We start from the raw sequence: 14,186 nt of genomic DNA, 5'->3' as shown, positions 1-14,186 counted from the left end.
ATAGTTAACCTGTTAGTATTTTTCAGTCTATGTGCCTCAGGGTTCCATTGCTGTGAAGAGACACCGTGACCAAGGCAACTCGTATAAGGACAGCATTGAATCGGGGCTGGCTTACAGGTTCCGAGGTTCAGTCCATCATCATCAAGGTGGGAGTATGGCAGCCTCCATGCGGACATGGCACTGGAGGAGCTGAGAGTTCCACATCTTGTTCCAGAGGCAAACAGGAGAAGGCAGACTCTTCCACACGGGGCAGAGCTTCAAAGCCCACCCCACAGCGACACAGTTCCTTCAACAAGGTCACACCTCCTAAGAGCGGCACTCCCTGTGGGGTAGGCACACTGAACCCTGTGTGCCTTCTTGTCTACCTTTTGTTGACAACGTCATATGATATTTATGGCACATGTACATGTTTTAAAATATGCACATGTGGCACATTTGATAACGTGCCAAGGCTCTTACTAAAATATGAACATTTTTTTTCTCTAATTCTCAGGTTCTTTGAGACCACAAAACTGGGATATAAAAGTCCAAGCGAAGGGTGTTGCTTCCTACTTGCATCAGAGGAAGCTTGGTGACTAAAGTGTGTTGGAGGCCATCTTAATGTGTTACAAGAATCTACCATGTAGTTTGGATTCTGCTTTCTTTTAGAAGGAGGTGTTGCACAGGGCTGTCTTCTGAGCTCTTTCCAGATCCATGACTGCTGTGTGCCTGTTTGGAAGAGACCAGCAGCCGGGCTCGTTGGGAGCTGGTTCTGTGAGAGGACGAACAAGATGGACAGACCCTTGGCTCAACCAACCAGAAGGAAGAAAGAGAGAGCCAAATGAATAGAATCACAATTGAATAAGGAAACATCGCAATAGACATCAAAGAAATTCAGAACGTTATAAGGGAGTACTTTAAAAATCTGTACCCCATCAAGTTGGAAAAGTCTAAAAGAAATGGGTGGATTTCTAAATTCATCTGCAGCACCATATTTAAACCAAGAAGAGATCAATTAACCAGACTTGTAACAACAGGGTAGGATTCTCTGTAATGGCAATTTTAAAAAGTTCTTCTCTACCCATGGCTAGCTCCTAAATGAATGAGATGGAGATAATTAGATTTATTTAACCAAGCCTTACTGCATAATACCTGGGTAGTTATTGATCTATTTTAATCCTCGGAGATAATCTGGCTATCTGGCAGCCAACCCCACCCCCCAGTATTTACATGGTAGTATTTGTCTGGCTTTCTGTGTTTCAGATGTGCTTTCCAGGTCTCTCTCCTCACCCTCCTCATGGCTGGATATCCCTTACTTTTCTCAGTCTCCTTCTACCCAGCCATTGGCTAATCAGCTTTTATTGACAAGGCATAGAATAAGTGGTAAACATAGTTTACATTAACTTGAAACAGGAAATATTTGGAATGAGCATTACAATGCCGTGTCCAGATTGCAACAGGTTATGAGGACAGAGAGGTCAGCATTTGACTGTCTTTACATAGGGCACAAACACATCATGCCTGCATTGGCCCCTTTGTGTCCAATAAAAGACTCTTTCTCAGATAATAATGATCTACACACAATAATAACGATTATGAAGACTATCAGGTAAGATTGATATAATAATATATTGTACACATGTATTTGGTAATTTTGGATGAAGTATTCTACTATCTATACTATTGGTGAGTTCAGAGTTCTGTACCTAAATAATTTTCTAATCATAAGTTGCATTACTAAACGAAAAACATCTATTTAAATCTTTAAAAACTTAAATTTCTATATGAGACTATAACTATAGAGTCTTCAATCCTGTCATAGATTTAAGAAGGAATAAAATTATCTGAGTATGCAGGAAGTGCAGAGCAAGCAGCTTCCAAAACTATAGAAATGAGAGCTATAGCTGACCATCTGAACATCTTCCACAAATGTCGCTATAACGTTGGACCATCTGTCTTCATCCTTCTGGCCCAGAATATCTGACAGACCTGTTTGTGTAGCAAGAATTATGAAGGACTGCTTACCGTGTCTTGTCAAAGCTCAGCAGTTGACTTCCCTGCATTCTGTCTGCAGCTGAATCAAGGGGCAGTTTTCTGCCCAGTGGCTGCTGGCCACATTTGAAGTGAACTCTGGAAGTTCTTCAACGTTCATCTCCTTTGAAGTGGACTGGGAGTACTGCCAGGATCGACCTGTCTCATAACAAAAAAGAGGTTTTAATAATAAAACAACTTTAAATACCATAGTCTGTGGATCTCTGAGGTTTTTACAAACCATCTATAGTATATATGAATTGTCAAACATTGTTTGCTCTTAACTATTTACTATCTTAATAGCCTTAGAAACACCTTACTGTAATTAACTAGACTAGAATCCAACATAACCGTGAGTTTGATTATTTGACTGTTAACTTGCATTTCTTACTTAGCCCCAACAGTTTACAATAGCAGCTTTCAAGAGGACTAGAACTTTACATTTTTAAGAATTCTATAGATACAATACCTCAAATAAAATTGAAAACATATACACATAGTATGTTGAGGTAAAATATAACCTCAATTTTGTATCAACATACAAAGGTCTATACGAATGTAACAAGAAATAACCTTGGTATATATCAATACACAAAGATCGATACAAATGTGGCATTTATGGCTTATTAATGCAGTTTAGACTGAAAGTAGATTCAATAATCTAGCCATTACTTTTATAGTTCCACAATTATTCTATATCCCCCTTTTTCTTTTTATCCTTTCTGCTCCCTCCCCCCCCCCCAGCACTAGACAGGAGAGAAAAGATGAAGAAGAGAAAAGGAAATTCCTAAATCTAACCTATTTTATTTCCTCCCCGTCTAAGAACATACGCACTTGTGACCATGCCCCTCAAACCATCACAAAAGTCCAGCACCCGTTGAACGACCAAAAGTCATCTCCCCAACCTCTTGGGAATGGGACATAGTTCTCTTAAAATTGCTTCCTGCTAATTCGGAACATTACTTCTCTTTGTTGGGGAGGCAAGAAATTGGGAAAATTGTTAGTCCTTAAGTTAGCTGTAGTAGCTGTTGTCCAGTCTCTGTATGCTGTGAATATGCAGGCTTAAATGAAGTCCTGATCAGAACAGTCTGAAAGGCTGGACCAAGTGTGCTAGCCGCTTTGAAGCTGTCCCAGAAGCAAGTCTTTTGAGTAAATAGCGTTGAGGCCGTGTGAGGTAGGATCAGGCAGCATGCTGGAACGATATGCCTCAGGATTTCATTCTCTGAGAGTGAATCTTCTCAGGGCTGTATTGACTTCATTGGTGTCTGTAAGCATATATAGTCTCATAAGTAATATACAGGTCTGCATTAACATATGTATAAGGTGTGCAACATGCACGATTCAGGTAAGGAGGATTTTTTTGCTCTTTTATATGAGCAGGAAATGCATGTGTCTTTTTTTTATAAGTTAGCTTGGATTATACAACCAAACTACAACCTGCATTCTGATCTATGCCATTCGTGAGGATGGCACAATAAGTTCTGAGGATATTGTAGCCAAAGATTCACTAGCTATGCACAGCTGAGGCTCTGGTTGGAGACATTTTTATGCCTCAGTCAGTTTCAGAGTTGTTCCCACAGGAAGGGGTCAGCAAAGTATGTGACCCGTTCTTTTTTATTTATTTCTTCTTGTCTGTAGCCAAGGGGGGTCTCCCAGGGGTCTTCCTCTGTCATATCTATTTTTTGTTAATTTAGAAGGACTCCAATTTTTTTCTTCTGTGAACATATGCAAAACCCTCTCCCCAGTGCAGCACATTTCCTGCTTCCCGCTCTGAGGTTAGACATCTTTAAAACGAACAGGTCGGTTTGATTCAGCTTTTTTTCTTCTATAATCCGATGGCTCTCAGCAGCTGTTGTTTTACGTCATCAGCATTCAAGAAACTTAAAGTCACTCAAGTGTTATGCAATCTGCTTTTCAGGGTCTTTGACAGCCCTCTCTGTTAAGCATCTCTTTTAACGTACGATTGGATCTCTCAACAACTGCCATTCCCGTAGGACTGTGTGGTGTGCCTGTAACATGTTTCATGTTACAATATGTAAAAATGTCTCGTTAAGCGACATATGCTGGAGCGCTGTCAGTCTTAATTTGTTTAGGTGTTCCCACAATTGCCATGACTTCTAACAAATGTGTGATTGCAGAATTGGCCATCTCAGAACTGAAAGCACTCGTCCACTGAAATCCTGAATCTGCCTTTACAGTATGACGCACATATTTCATTTACCAAACTCTGCCAAATGAAACACATCCATCTGATCAAGTTTCCTTTCTCTGGTTACCTTTAGGCTTATTTCCTGCAGACAGTACAGTTTGGTTAGATAGAGAACGGGTAGGACATTTCTTTACAGTTTCCTTAGCTTCTTGCCACGTGATAGTAAAACTTTTCTATAGACCTTTCCTGTTAACACGGTGGCTTTTTTATAAAATTTTGAAGCCTCTAACACACTCCCTCGCAATGGCTGATCAATCTCATCATTATCTTGTTCCAGAAGGCCCAGTAGACCCACATGTATCTGACATGTGTTATGTACAGGAGATAGTTCCTTTTTTTTTTTTTTTCTTTTTTTCGGAGCTGGGGACCGAACCCAGGACCTTGCGCTTGCTAGGCAAGCGCTTTACCACTGAGCTAAATTCCCCAACCCCAGGAGATAATTTCTATTTCTGACCATTTGTTGTGGTTGAAAATACAGTGAATTTAATTTGGAATCAGCTCGGAAATTCCTATAGGCAACCGACTAACTTTCTGCATGTCAGGAATCTGGCACTGTATTAAGAGATTCTTGAAAATCTAATAATACCGTAAGAATGGCATATGGCTTTGGTTTTTTGAACCCAATCATAAGGACTCTTGACCACTTATAAAGGAATTGCGAAAAAGCAATCCTTTATTTAAATTATTATGATAGGCCATTCCAAATTTGGCCGAGTAATTTTATTAATTGCTCTTAGAGCTGTCAACACCCTCCATTTGCCAGACTGCTTTTTAATGACAAATACAGGAGAATTCCAAGGCTGGTGGATTTTCCTACATGGTGAGCCTCCAGCTGTTCTTGGATTAGTGTCTGCAAATGTTCCTTAGTCAAAGATCCTTGTTCAGTCCAAATCAGCTGGCCTTAACCACCTTAACGGCAAGGCTGTTGGTGTGTTCCCGGCAGTAGCTACCCAGGGTCAACTTGAATAGTCGGCATCCGAGGGGCTGTGTTCATGGACAGCTTAGATAACTTGTAACCGTCTTTAATAACATTTTTACTTTTTTAAAGTTAGGACTATCATTAATTTTAATGGCCCCTCAAGTTGGAGGGGTGCTAATTTGTGTTTTCCATTGCTGTAATCGATCTCTTTCCTGTAAGTTTTTGGCTATATATGGCCATGTATGGCCTTCGTTTTTCTATTTGACATTCTGGCCCTGTACATTTAAGCCATCTGACACGTTGCTTCATCTGGGATAAAGTTCTAACCCCTTGACACTGGACATCTATCTCTTGAAGTGGCCTAGATGGAGGCCAAGATTCTGGAGAGATAATACATACATCTGCTCCACTGTCGACCACTCCTTCAATTTCAATATTATTTATAAATTCCTTAGTCTTGGCCTCTGATTATAAAAGTTTGCCAAACTATTCATTTTTGGCCCTTACTGTTTTTTTTGTTTGTTTGTTTTTTTACCTAAAGAAGTTGCTCTGACTTTGATATCTGGGTTTTTAATGTCTTATTTCCAGAGTGGTGGTGTTTAATTGTTTTATGGACGAGTATCTCTGATGTTTAGCATTGGGGCCTATGAGAAGCCCCCTCTGGGCCGTTATTGATAAGGGGCTGCTCCATATGTCTATTGTTGACCTACACTCGCTAGTCCAATATCGGCCTTCGCCACATCTTTTGCATGTTCCAGAACACAGATGCTTTTGTTTGGAATTTTTTTCAGTTCTTTTGGAAACAACCTTACTCACCAGAGTTAAGACATTTGAGAGTTTGGATCTTCTCAAAACTTATTGATGGCTTCTTATTGATGGTCATCTCAGGTGAGTGAGATCTAATATCAATTTTATTTCTAATCCATTCATCGATAGGTGACGACCTTGCCCTTAGCGGTCTGACCACCTCTTTGCGTTCAACATTAGCATTTTCAAAAGCCAGCGGTTGAGTTAATGCCTTCCTAGCTAGGGGATCTGATTTCTTTCCATCTACGGCTGAAGTTAATCTTTAGAAAGTCAAGTGAATGTTTCTTTTGGACCTTGTACAACCTAGGTAAATGGTTCCCATCTCTTCAACCTCGTCCCAGGCATTTAAGGCTGCCACTGCCAAGCAACACAATGCCACGGTTTCTTCGTCACCTGTGACCCGCATCTCTCTCCCGTGTCGCCCTCCAGGTGGTATTTGGAAATGTGAGCAGCCCTGGCTCTACCTTTCTGTGCTGTCTCCCTGGCTGGTTCTCGCCACCACGAGCGCCATCGTAACTGTGGCTCAGGTTCTAATATTGCTCTTCTTGCAAATTTCAGGTCTTGCGGGATTATTCTATTTTTGAGCATCAAAGTAGTCAAGATTTGTTGTATGAGTGGGGAGCGTATTCAAAATTTTTAACATTTTCTTTAAATTTTCAAAAACCCAGCACACGCACAGGGTGCCATTCATATTCTCTATAAATGTGCACCCTTCGTTGTGCGCTGACCGATAAGTTAAGGTTGGTTCCCTTCTTACCTCCTGTCTCTACCCGAACGTTTTCCTGATTTTTTATTTATTAATATTTTAAGCTCCTCTCTAAAGATCTGGGTCCATATTTCGTACCTTTCTTGTGCTTGTATCTCCCATCCTAGCATTTTGTTCAGCCTGATTTATTATAATTTTGTAACTTCTTGTCTTCCTGTCTCATTTCTCTGTTATTCATTTTGATCTGTAAGTTTTTGTACCTTCTGTTCTAAGCCTGCTTCCATATTTTTTCTTTTTCGTATCTCTGATATTTTAGTTCCTTCTTTATTTTGATTTATTAATTTTAGTATGGTCTCCTCTAAGCCTTGCCCTCATGTGTTTCTCTCTCTCTCTCTCTCTCTCTCTCTCTCTCTCTCTCTCTCTCTCTCTCTCTCTCTCTGCTGCTCATTCTGACCTGTAAACCTCTCTTCCACTTTTCTCCCAAGGCTTGTCTTATTCTTTCATATTTCTCCCTTTCTTCTTCATTTTTAATTATAAAATTTTCTAAAACTTTTCCCTAAGACTCTTTGTTTTAAGCAGGCACAGAAAAGGGGCTGGGGATTTAGCTCAGTGGTAGAGCGCTTGCCTAGCAAGCACAAGGCCCTGGGTTCGGTCCCCAGCTCCGGGGGAAAAAAAAAAAAAGACCAAAAAAAAAAAAAAAAAAAAAAAAAAGAAGGTAGAGAAAACCATTTATGATTCTCAAGAGTTACTAACATGGCAATATTCCTAAATGACAAATGTCCATCTCAGCCAAGTCACCCCTTTTGTCTCCATCCCGAAGCCACCTAAAATGACATTGTTTAAAGCCCTGAATCTCTGTACCATCGTGTCTTTCCCCTTCCTTTCTTCCATCTGTGCGTTTGTTTTTAATTATAAATTTCTAAGTATTTATATTAATTATGATGTTTCCTACTTCGTTCCTTTTGTTTTCAGCATAGGAGCACGATTTTTAAACAATTTTATCTAGTCAGCAGTTCAGCGGCTTTGTGTCTTTTCTCAGTGTGTGTTTGTGGTTCAGCTCAGAGGCCGTGCGGGCTTGGCCTTGTCCCTATCTCTCAGCTCACAGACAAGAGGGGTTTCCGTCTTCCACTACTTCCAGCTACTCTTGTGTCTTATAAAAAGATAGAGAAAAGCCAGGGATATATTTGGTGGAAGCGCGGTATGGTGAGGTGGAACGGGGTGCCTCTGTGAGCCCATGCTGAGACATCCCTTCCTCCTGGGGGACCAGCCACATGGTGGTATAGTATAGACTAGGAGGAGGGGGAGGGGGAGGGGGGAGGAAGAGGAGGAGGAGAAGGAGGAGGGGGAAGAGGAGGGGAAGGGGAGGGGGAGGGGAGAGGGAGGGGGAGGAAGAGGAGGAGGAGGGGGAGGGGAGAGGGAGGGGGAGGAAGAGGAGGGGAAGGGGGAGGGGGGGAGGGAAGAGGGGGGAGGAGGAGGGGAAGAGGAGGGGAAGGGGAGAGGGGGGGGGGAGAGGGAGTGGGGAGGAAGAGGAGGAGGAGGGGGAGGAGGAGGGGGAGGAGGAGGGGAAGGGGGAGGGGAGAGGGAGGGGGAGGAAGAGGAGGAGGAGGAGGAGGAGGAGGGGAGGAGGGGAATGGGAAGAGAGGAGGAAGAGGGTAGGGGACCAGGAGAAAAAGGAGAAGGGTCGAGCAAGAGAGTGAGTAGGTGGCAAGCAGCCCCTTTTATAGTGACTTAGGCACACCTAGGCGCACCTCGGGTGGAGACAGACAAAATGCCAACAGCTCCCTCAGTGGATCAGATCCTGACTCCTCTGCTCTGGGAAGTTGTCAGACCTTGGTGTTTTGTCCTCTGGCCAACGTAAGTCCCCTCAGCTGGGGTCTAACAAGCGGCTTTTGCCCTGCTCAGGTAAACTTTTGGCCCAAGACAGCAGCTCCATCAGCCTCCCACCCCACCCTCCAACCCCCACAGGCGCCAGTTAAAAAGCCGGGATCTGTTGGCTGTTGTTGCAGCCTCTCTTGGGTTACTACAGTTCTTCTCTGGCAGACACCTTGCTGCACCTCGAGAGGTCAGTTCTATAAGCCCCGGAGCGATTGGCCTTTGAGAAACTGTAGTTGCTAGGTAACCGCCGCTGTGCGCACCGCGGGAGTCTCTTCTGCGGTCACGTGCTTGATCCCTCCTTTTGCAGCGCGCAGGCCTCTCTGCTTGGTATCTCTCCAAAGGGAGCAAATCGCCTAGTTCCATGCCAGCTGTCAGCCTAACTCTGTCGAGCAGGCAAGGCCCTAGCACATAGGCTGTTGCTGCTCGGTATCCCACGTGCAATCCTGCCCAGTGGCAGCAGGCTGTGGGCGTTCCCAGCCCCAGGCTGCAGCAAATGGCTCGAGGCCTCATATCTCCGCAGGAGCTCTGCCTTCTCTGCTTTCTACCCAGAACTCTTGTCTAATATTCTGAACATGGATTTTAAAGGTATGGCTAATATGCCCCATGCTGGGCACCAAATATACTGGCAAGTTTAAAAGTCGTCTAGTTTTGTTTTGTTTTGTTTTTGTCTTCTATTCATTCTCTCACAGGAATTCTTATGCAGAGATTAGGTAATATCTTAGAATGCATATTTTTTAGCACACAGAGTTAGAAATTAAAGACCTATGGAGAAAGGTTTCTGAATTGATTCAGAGAGAGAGAGAGAGAGAGAGAGAAAGAGAGAGAGAGAGAGAGAGAGAGAGAGAGAGAGAGAGAGAGAGAGAGAGAGATCATCAAATTAGCAGAAAACAGGCCCAGCGAAAATTGTGGTACCATAGGGCTGGAGAGATGGCTCAGTGGTTAAGAGCACTGACTGCTCTTCTAGAGGTCCTGAGTTCAATTCCCAGCAACCATACGGTGGCTCACAACCTTCTATAACGGGATGCAGTACCCTCTTCTGGTGTGTCTGAAGACAACGACAGTTTATCCACATACAATTAAAAAAAAATCATGGGGTTGGGGATTTAGCTCAGCGGTAGAGCGCTTGCCTAGCAAGCGCAAGGCCCTGGGTTCTGTCCCCAGCTCCGAAAAAAGAGAGAGAGAGAGAGAGAGAGAGAGAGAGAGAGAGAGAGAGAGAGAGAGATCATAACAGGTAATAGTAGAAAACAGGTTGTAGACCTGTTTAGCAGTAGTTCTTTGGGACAATTCCAATCTTAATTGTCAGCAGCCCAGTCCTCCAGCAAAACACCAGCATGTCAGACACCAGCATGTATCAGCAGCTGGAGTCTAGTCCATTTTGTAGCCTTGTGGTCTGAGTCTGCAGAAGCAGCAAGAAGCCACAGGAATATCACGAGAAGTTCTTTGGCAAGTTACTCTCTACCCAGACACAACAAGGGAAGACTGCCCTGGTTCCTGAGGCCAGCCACTGCCAGGCTGCTCACGCTTCCCAGGCCGTCCACCCCCTGTGGCTAGCCTGCAGAAAGCCAGCTAGCTCAGATTCCATGAGCCCCGTAAAATGATAACTCCAGAGACTTGTGGTATGCCAGCCAGTCTTACAACGGTAAATCTCCAACCCCCAAATGCCCACACAAAGAACACAAAACTCAACTGATATAAATTCAAGCTGCACACCTAGACTGGACAAATGTATCCTACATTACTCTATCGCCCATCTATGAACTCCCCAGTTACTTATGGCTCCTAGGGTCACGTGGTTCCAATTCATCATCTTCTCCTGGTTCTGTCTTGTCTCTCCCATCTCTGACTCATCAGACCTCTACCTCCTTTTTCTCCTCTCTGAAACTTTCCGATTTGCCCCCTCCTTCCACTGCCCAATCACAGGCTCGAGCCTTATCTGATCCATTACGATTTCACCTGAGAACAGGCACCCTTTTGCGGGAGCAAAGAAAAAGAATACGGCGATCCACATAAGACTCTAGAAGTTCGAACTGACACAGTCGTGTTGAACAGGATTTCCGTCTTGCCTCACACTGAACGTTACTCCGCTGGCCGTGGTGATCGCAGAGACCCCCACGGCCTGCAGACAAATCTGTGGTGTGTTTTCTTGACTTATAATAGATGTTAGGGCCCAGCCCTCTGTGAGTAATGCCACTCCTGAGCATGTGGCCTTGAACTGTATAAAAAAAGGAGTTTGAACAAGCCTTGGGAACAAGCCAGAAAGCAGCAGTCTTCCATGGCCCGTGCTTCAGTTTCTGCTATGACCTCCCTTCAAAATGGACTGTAAGACCCTTCTTACCCTAGCGGCTTTGCTCGTGGGGTTTATCACAGCAATAGAAACGAGGACACCTCGTTTTCAACAGTCCCAATGGCTAGAGGCATCTCTCACAAGCTTACCCTGGCATGGCCTCCTTCCCGTATCTCTGAGGATATTATATTACTTTGCAGTCACTCACAAGAAAAGACAGGATGATCACAGGGAAGTCTCCTAGACAGATGACAAAGATGCCCCAGAAAGGTCAAGAGGACGCGAACAGACCCCAGCTACAGTTCAATCCGCACAGGAAGTTAGTATGTCTCCCTGAGAACATTCACAGGATGGAGAAGTCCACATTTTCTTGGTAGGACACACAAGTCACCTCCTCCTGACCATCCAGGACATGAAACTTCTAAGACAACTGTTCCTGGGCTTCTATTCCTGAATCAGAAACTACTTGGTGACACGGGTGACACCCCCTTTCCATTCATCACTCAGCTGGCCCCTGTCCAGCCCTCACAGACATCTCCATCACCTTCCTGCTGGGAGTAAATCCCACCTTCCCAGAACACTGAGAGTACAGGGCAGACTGGCTCACAGGAGGAAATAAATCACTGGGTTTAGGAAGCACAGGGGCTCCCTCTGAGGCTAACAGGACCAGGGCCAAGATACGGCCGAGGTCAGCCCTGGGGTAAGCTGTTCTCGAAGGTCAAGTGATCCTGATTAACCTTTCTACTCGAAGTGTTTTCTAGAGGACTGGGCCACGAAAAGAGAAAGGGAGAGACGACTGGAAGGCCACACTGAGAGCCGAAGAGGTTAGGGACACAGACCTTGCCTTCAACCCATGTGACTATGGGAGGTGCTGCTGCCTGCCTGAAATTTCAGCTTCAAGGAAGGACAACAAACTCCACACCAGAGCAGCAGGGCATAGGAGCGGTGCTGGAACTGAAGCGTTTCTCTACAGAAAGAGGACAGATCAGGCAGAAGAGACCATGCCATTCCTGTCTTTCAACCCCATGGTGCACTGGGTGTGTCCCCTACCAGGGACTCCCACTCACAAATGAAGGGTTTATCCACTGGAAATGGTTGGAAGAAGGAAGCAGAGAGCCTGGGGCCTCCTAGGAAGGACAAGAACCCGTGAGGGAACACAGGGCTTTTGTACGGGGTTAAGAGCACCGACTGCTCTCCCAGAGGTCCTGAGTTCAATTCCCAGCAACCACATGGTGGCTCGCGACCATCTGCACTGGGGCATCAAGGGAGATGAGACAGAGGAACAGAATCGGGCAAGAGGAAGCCCCCACAGACAAGAAATTGGTATGGGGAGGAGTTTTCTCTCTTTTACCGGAATAAAGACCATGACCAAAAGCAACTTGATGGGGAAGAGTTTGTTTGCCTCACATATATCAAGGCATACCTCTCCTCTGAGAGAGCCTGGAGGCAGAACTGAAGCAGAGGCCACAGGGGAGTACTGCTTACTGGCTCGCTCCTTCTAGCTTACTCAGTCTGCTTTCTTTAACAACCCAGGACCCGGGCAGCACTGAGCCCTTTCACACATCAGCTATTAAAAAAAATGCCCCTGGGGTTGGGGTTTTAGCTCAGTGGTAGAGCGCTTGCCTAGCATGCGCAAGGCCCTGAGTTCGGTCCCCAGCTCCTAAAAAAAGAAAAAAGAAAAAACAAAAACAAAAAATGCCCCTGCAACTTGCCTATAGGCAAATCTTAGGCCTTTCCTCGGTTTCCTGATGAATTTAGTGACAAAGAACCAAGCAGCACAGGGAGGAGCAGCACCGGTGACCCTATTCTGTCTGGGTAACTCTCCACACAAAGCAAACTTGGGCATAAAACATTGTCCGTGGGTACCACCTAAGAAACGGGTAAATAAACTCCTAGAAACTCAGAGTTCTGAACCACTCATTTGTGGGGCAATGGACCCGGCCAGGAAACTTGTAAGGCTGAGTGGGAAACCATGGTACCACATACCTGAAAATGGTAGGTGTTTCATCCACTCCTTATCAGATTCCTGGCCTGGAATACCGGACCCCCAACTCTCCACATAAAGAATGTGACCACTGGTCAGGTAGCACACAACACAAGAGTTTTCCATGCTAATGAGGTGTCTTTCCCGGACACTCCTCCCTGAAGAAGGTACTTAATCTCTGGTCCACCCTGAGGAAGTTGTATGGAACCAAGAACCGTCTCTCTCATCAAGAACCGCCGTGGAAGGACGCCTTCGTCATACAGAAGGCCCCTCCATACTCCCAGACATTCGTAGCCCTGTAGCGTGTAATTTTAAACACACGCTAGCTCTTTCGAGAGCTCTTTCCGTGCTTCTGGCTAGGCTCTGTGATCAGCAGCCGCCCACCTCACCCGGCCCTGCCATGGTTAGCTTTGTCAGTCTGCCCAGTCTCACTCAGCCCCGCCAGTTGCCAGCTGGCATTTTTCCGAGAACCCCGCCCGTTCCTCCGGCTGGCTTTGCCAAGCTGCCACCAACCACCCTTCCGGAAAACGCTGGGAGCTGCTGTTTGCGTACTACCTGCTAACCGCCCTGGCTACCCACTCTCTTCTCCTGCCCCTTTTAACCCTGAGGAAGAAAAACACTAGAGACTTTCATTATTTTAAAACTGACCAGATAACTCAATGGCTGGGCAAAGAATTTTCTGTCCTAATCTTAACCTTTTCCATCCGCCTTGGCCTCTGTTGGTGGCAAAGTCTACATACTATAGGTGCCAGGAGAGACCTACATGTCTGCCACTTCCTATCCGCTCAACAGCCTGATCCGACCCCACCCCTTTCCCCTCCTCTTCCTCCTGGGACCCGGAAATCCCACCTTTTCTCTTTGCCCAGCAATTGGCTTCTGCCATGTTTATTGGCATAATCAAGAAACAATTAGGGAACCAGACTTTAATATCAGCCCCTTCCCCTCCACACCCCCTAAGCTAAGCTGGAGTTCCCCATCTCCACCCACCTCCTGCTTGAGGCCGTCCTCATCGCAGGCCTGCAAACCCCGCCTTGTTCCCGACTCCACGTGGTTTCCAGTGGGATCTGGACTCCCAGGAGATTGGAAACCCCTGACTCTTCAGCCTCAGCCTATGCTGTTTCTCACCCAGGCTGGAGCCCCCATCTTAGGCTGTGTTTTCCCACCCCCTGAGTGTTGTCTCAGCGCTTCCCATAAGCCCAACCCCTGCTGGCAGTGTAGGGTAAAACCCGAGCACCCCAGCAGACGGAACACAGAACCACACTCATTCATTCACCCACAGAGTCTGAGCCTGCTGTAGACAGTAGCTTCGATAACGATCAGACCAGTGCTGTCCTCACAAAGCCAGAGTTCTAGTAGACAGGAAGGCCATCTGGAGTGTGAGGTCAGGGGTTG

General features: G+C 45.6%; 1 long non-coding RNA gene across 25 annotated transcripts in view; it reads right to left on the bottom strand.

The window, feature by feature from the left end:
• Positions 1-14,186, bottom strand: part of LOC102549342 (uncharacterized) — a 136,634-nt gene that overhangs the window by 42,781 nt on the left and 79,667 nt on the right. For 20 of the 25 annotated variants that reach the window (XR_015649977.1, XR_015649960.1, XR_015649953.1 and 17 more), the window contains one exon: positions 2,005-2,169. This is a non-coding gene — a long non-coding RNA (uncharacterized LOC102549342). Of the gene's footprint in view, positions 1-2,004; positions 2,174-2,844; positions 4,020-12,796; positions 13,215-14,186 lie in introns of those variants that run through there. The other 5 variants (XR_015649993.1, XR_015650009.1, XR_015649984.1 and 2 more) reach the window with 3 other exon arrangements.

This window comes from Rattus norvegicus, chromosome 1 (genome assembly GCF_021556685.1).
Source record: "Rattus norvegicus strain SHRSP/BbbUtx chromosome 1, alternate assembly SHRSP_T2T, whole genome shotgun sequence".
NCBI lineage: Eukaryota > Metazoa > Chordata > Mammalia > Rodentia > Muridae > Rattus > Rattus norvegicus.
This window is presented reverse-complemented; position numbering and strand designations above follow the sequence as displayed.